We start from the raw sequence: 6,000 nt of genomic DNA on the forward strand, positions 1-6,000 counted from the left end.
CTCCGCTCTCTCTCTCTCTCTCTCTCTCTCTCTCTCTCTCTCTATGTAAATACATATATGTATATATATGTATGTATATATATATTATATATGTATATATGTATATATATATATATATATATATATATATATATATATATATATATATATATATATATATATATATATATATATATATATTATGATGGAAGAGCATGTTAGCCTACCATATGCATCCAATACAAAAAAACTTCCTCAGCCCGTGACTCAGGGCTCACCCACTCTCTAAAAAAAAAAAAAAAAGCCAACTATCCACGTAATTTTAAAAAGTAAATAAACATCAATAAAGAAAATGGATTCCAAGAAAAATGGCGTTTAGTTCTCCTGGTCACCACCAGGGGACAGAAGACCGAAGTCGTCAAGTCTGTCTTGAACAAGGGCAGTCTCTCTTCTTATGGCGGACCCTCGTTAGTATTCCTCGCTGCTAGATTTCGTTAAAATGAATGCTTGCTACATGCATCGTAATCAGATCAGATGAGAGAGTAAATACATAATACATGAGGTGAGGATTACTGATAAGATCCGCAATTTGAACTGTCCGGTCAGGGTCGGTCTGAAGCCGTTTTTTTTTTTTAGCATTTGCGGCTCAGATCTGTCGTTCAGGCCCTCATTGCAAATACGCTTTCGCATTGGCGCGAATGTGCGACGTAAGTTCGGAGTCAGTACTGCTACATGGGGTCCAAACATTAGGTCGATAAATACCTAGGAGTGACCGTAGTTGAATAACAAGTGTGGTTGTAATAGTCAATAAGAAAAAAAATTCCATTTTTTCATTGATGTCGATCACAACAGACTTTCAGTCTCAGGTCAGTGTGTGGTGATATGAACTTCAAAGGTGCCTGTAATACAACCCGAATCAAATGAACAGTTCTGTGATATCTGGAGGAGAAAATGAACAAAGAAAGCAGCTTCATAAAAGAGTATAATTGCTAACCAGCGCACGATGCACTCACGCAGTGCAATTGCTCTGGTAATATTTTCCACCAGAGTGATCAACAGAATGAATTTTACAGTGCAGTGAGGCCAGTCATTCTGAATCGAAATAGTTGAATGATGTCGAATCAATTATTTCATAAACTTATTTTAGAAATTGCAACAAAGTAAATTTACGGTGGAAGAAATAAAATAACGTTTTTATTTCTTGGTTCCTTTTTTTCAGGCCTCACTCTGTTTTGTTCGTAGTAAGGAATTTCTCTTATGAGCCCTGACTACAAAAAGGAAATGAACAAATTGCCGCCCTGTCGGCCTCTGAATTAAAACAAAAACGCAGAACTGAAATGCAATGAGAGTGTCATGTCTTTCTGAATAATAATCAAGAGTGACTTCAGATTTCCTAATGGAGAAACGAAGGGTGGTAACGGTAATGTAAGAGAGGGTGGAGACGATATGCCCCAACGCTGAGGACGTTACGTTCCGTCTCGGAGCTCAGATCAAGATACCCTTATTCCGCAGTCTGATGACCTGTCCAGACTAACGTTGGGGGGGGGGAGACCTGGCCACGTGGAGCCCCCCCACATAAAAAATAATGACAAAATAATAATGTTGAATATATAGATAATAATAACACAAATGAGAAATGTAGGAATGGGAAAAAATAAAAATCTATTATAGAATATATATATATATATATATATATATATATATATATATATATATATATATATATATAATATGAAAACTGGTGCCCCCCCAATGAAATTTTTTCTGGATCCGCTAGTGCCAGCGGGCATCCCCATCGGGCACTTCCAGCCGTTTATATTTTCTCCCGCCTCTGAAGCAGTGTTACCAGACAATCGCATCGTTCTGCCTCCACACTCGGTCGTTCAGTATAGTGGAACGGGTTATGGGAACAGTGTTTGCCCGTCGGGCAGTGCCCACTAGCTGGTGCTGAGAAAGGCAGGCCCCAGGCTGGGCGACGACACGTTTAAAACTTGGAGTGCGGTATCCGTAGATTTTTGCAATGCCCGTACAGTGTTCATAATCGTATTAATAATTTTCGTTACCATGCACTGAAAATATTGTGCAGTCACGTAACACAGGTCCTAATTCATCTGATTGGATCGATTTCTGATCGAAAAATAACCAGATATTCATGATATGAGAACAGATACAATTGATTTCAAAGCAACTTTTCAAGCATTGGTGTCCATATCCCCTGTTTGGTAATAATCGAGGCCTACATGAGGGGCTTTTATTTTTAACGCAAAAAAACGATGCAATTACTCCACATCCCTCTCAAAGAAACCTTTTTGCAGACAAAGTCATTTATGTCTAAGGCGATGGAAGTAGTGAAAGCAAAGAATCTCGACTAGCAAGCAACTGGAAGAATAAAATATGAATGCAATCCGCTTTAAAGGAAATGAAAGATCATACACGCACTGACACATATGTATATATATATATATATATATATATATATATATATATATATATATATATATATATATATATATATATATATATATATATTGTAATAACAGTAATAAAAGATTTGTCGCCTGTCCATTGTTGTCGCACGACTGTGCGGGAATTAATGGCCTGATAACACAGACCAGCTTCAAAAGAACAGCACAGACACTGCGGTAGACGCCCTATTGTTATCCGGCATTGCAATAAAGAAAGCGGAATAATGGCATAAAAGAATGAACGTATGACGTTTTGAGATCTCGTTCGGATGAGCTGTAAAGATGGTTTTGCTTGCTAAACCGTGCAGAGAGAGAGAGAGAGAGAGAGAGAGGGTGGGTGGGTGGGTGGGGGATCGCAGGCACTTGCCACTTCTTCTTCCAATTTCAGTTACTTCTTGGCTTCGCTAAGCTATTTTCAGCCACGCTCATGCTTGTAATTACCTCTAATTCGGCATTTGGGCCGAGGTCGAGGAAACCTCTTGGAAATTATAATTCTGTCATCTTAGAGAACCAATGACGCTCAATTAGATGAGGAGTTGGCAATCTTAGCGGCATTTCCTCATTATCAATTTGTCTTTCTCATTAGCTTCGTAACTTCTTGAGTGGATGATTTGATGTATTGTAATAATGGCATTTGTCGTAGTTAATGCATATGGTTGTTTATAGATGCGTAAAAACAGTTTTAACTTGTTATTTTTTTGGCTGATTTTTTTTTTTATGAAGGTTCTATTTCTTCGAAGGCAATTTGCTATTTTCTGTTCACTGTAAAATGTACTGTATTTTGAAAACGAAATTGATATTAGAAGTTGTCTTATTCGTCTAAATTTTAATACCCTCGGTATCAATGGAAACACGATCAGTAATAATAATAATAATAATATAATAATAATAATAATAATAATAATAATAATAATAATAATATTAATCTTTATTTCGGCTCAGGAATATACAAATACAATACACACAGTCTAGATACACCCTTGAATATTTTAAGCACACAGCATCGCTGGATCGAACTGGCAGGGGTTTGCTTATATAAAAAAAAACACTTTATACTCAAGTATGTTAATTCCTCCAACGTAATTTTTTTCAAGTACATTCCAAAGACACTCCAGATACTCTTAAAATACTGTGGATACGCTTGAAGTTATCTACAGACCACTAAAGGATTCAGAAAATTTCATGGGGACCCGGCACCAGTTTTATACATACTACATATATATGTATAACGGAATCACGAAAATATGGAACGTGGCGAATACATAAATCAAGACAAAATCCACGAAGGAAAGAGAAACACTGGAGTGCTGCCAGGCCTTTCGACTGTCGTCCTTTGCTTAGCAGACTACATGTATAGGCTACATTTATATTTTTTTCTCTCAATTTTTTTGTTATTTTTATAGCAGATTTTTTTATTTTTTCCCATTTTTATATTTCTCATTTATGTTATTATCTAAATCTTCAATATTATTATTGTCATTATTTTTCATGAGGGGGCACGTGCCCATGTACCCCCCCGCGGATCCGCTACCGCTACGGACTGTCTGTTAGGCCTATCACATTTTTGTGACGTGAACGCAACTGGCTAATCTATAGAAAGGTGGCAAAAAAAAAAAAAAAAAAAAGATGATGGCATGAAAATAGGAATAAACTGTCCTTCCTATCTGCGCGTGTCTGTCCGTCTGTCGAATCTTGACTGCCATTATCCACTCAAGAGGGCGATTGACTTTTATGGGGTGAAAAAGCCCACGTCTAAGTTATTTTTTTAAATCGTCCTTTCTTGAATTGCTGTACTGACTTATTACGTCCACACTTCAGCCACCCAGTGTACCGTTCTTGCGAAACTATTCAGCCAAAGTCATTCAGGATGCAGTTCTTGCGAAACTATTCAGCTTAACCAAAGCGTATCAACTGTCGCGTGTCGCGCAAAAATAGTATGGCGGGTAGTTCCGCAAAAATGTTACATTTTCTGTTGGCTGGTATAGTTTCGGAGCGCCTAGGTGGGTTAGTCTCTTAACTGTGGCATCCTAGATATCTCTCAAGTTACTAATCGCTGAAAGATGTTCCTTGAAACATTGGATTAAGTTCTGAACACAAAGAACCGTAATGCCTTACTCAGAAAAAAGTATTCAACCAAATTTTTTCAGTGGAGTTTTTTTTTTCCGTTAAAGCCAAGGAGAAAAGTATCCTTATTCATTATTTGGATTCACTGAACGTTTTAAAAGACTTAAGCCTTAAAATGCAACGGACTACAGCAGCAGTATTTCGCCTAGATTAAAGTATTGACGCGAGATTCCATTCGTTCTCAATACTGTGCACTGGGAATACTGAGTACTACTTTTACTACTGCTGTTCCATCGAGCGTTATTGTTCATGGTGTGTATGCATCTTCTGCCCATCTAATGCATGTCCCCCACCTGTCCTCGCTAAACCACAGAGAATGCCTCTTTGACCCTCTCACCCCAAAAACTCCGGTCCGGGTCACTTATTGCACAACGATTTGCTTTGCAATGCTGTAGGTCGAAGCTCAGAGGAAAGTCCTGTATAACGCCCCTTCCCTCTTAGTGTTTATCCGTACAAGATTTTCTTTGGAGTTCGGCGATCAATTCTTTCAGCAAAGTATTTCCCGTATCGTCTAATGTTTTCCAGACCGCTGGGTTAGTTCGCAAGGCTTTGTAAATCTACAGAGATCGAAGTTTTTAATGCAGAAGGAGAAAGTAAATACTGTCACGCAGAAGGAAGAGAAATTCGCTAAAGTCGCATTTAATCTTTCAGCGCAAAGGCTTCATGATGCTGACCAGCACCCCGTTGGGCTATGACGTAAGAGACTGGGTACTTGTTTGCTGCGAGAAAGAAATTTCTCTCTCTCTCTCTCTCTCTCTCTCTCTCTCTCTCTCTCTCTCTCTCTCTTTTTGCTTTTACAGAGTCGTCCTTCTATATATGTTGCTTTATAGTTTTTAAATGTTGAGCAATTATTTGTAGGGGAGTGAGTTGCATGTACAACTTGACATAAAACTAACACGAACGCAGAATATCGTTTTCTGGAGATTCTCACCTTCTGGTAGTCTTCACAGGCACTATGAATAATTACTGGGGCACTGCAACGAAGGGAAAGATATTCCAACCAACCCCTCTCGCATGTCATTAAAGAACTCTCCTAACTACTATCGCTTATACGCTGCACGCAACCAGCGTTAGTTCAACTTATTCCCAACAACTGTTCCGGGTTGCATAACCGAAGCGATGGCTCAGCTGACTGTCCTATTCGACAAAGGGGAAGGATTATAAGAGTTCTCTGGTGCAGAGTTATAATAAAAAAAAAGTAGAGTGAGGGGAATCATACCTTCTTTCAAACGTCGTTGTCCTCTCTACACTAGACGGTGCTTGAAGAAAACGAAAACGCCGCGCGGAGGAACACTTGCGCTCCGAGACCGCCGGGCTCTGAGGCGTTTGCTTACTGAGAGTCGGGAAACCTCCCTGTAACCCTTATAGGCTTAAGCCACGCCCACTTCTCTTCATTGCCAAGCCCTCGTTGAATAGAGCTCCGCCCCTCCAC

General features: G+C 39.0%; 2 protein-coding genes across 4 annotated transcripts in view; one reads left to right on the forward strand and one right to left on the reverse strand.

The window, feature by feature from the left end:
• LOC136828943 (uncharacterized) overlaps nucleotides 1-6,000 on the forward strand; it is a 149,124-nt gene that overhangs the window by 39,297 nt on the left and 103,827 nt on the right. The window lies entirely within an intron of this gene.
• The window catches only part of LOC136828945 (sodium-coupled monocarboxylate transporter 1-like), a 116,385-nt gene that overhangs the window by 28,848 nt on the left and 81,537 nt on the right, over nucleotides 1-6,000 (reverse strand). The window contains exon 1 of one of the 3 annotated variants that reach the window (XM_067087328.1): nucleotides 5,788-5,910. The exons of the other annotated variants lie outside the window; for them this stretch is intronic. The gene's annotated coding sequence lies outside the window, so the exon portion shown is untranslated. Of the gene's footprint in view, nucleotides 1-5,787; nucleotides 5,911-6,000 lie in introns of those variants that run through there. 3 annotated transcript variants of the gene reach the window in all.

The sequence above is a fragment of the Macrobrachium rosenbergii genome, chromosome 43 (assembly GCF_040412425.1).
Source record: "Macrobrachium rosenbergii isolate ZJJX-2024 chromosome 43, ASM4041242v1, whole genome shotgun sequence".
Taxonomy (NCBI): Eukaryota; Metazoa; Arthropoda; class Malacostraca; order Decapoda; family Palaemonidae; genus Macrobrachium; species Macrobrachium rosenbergii.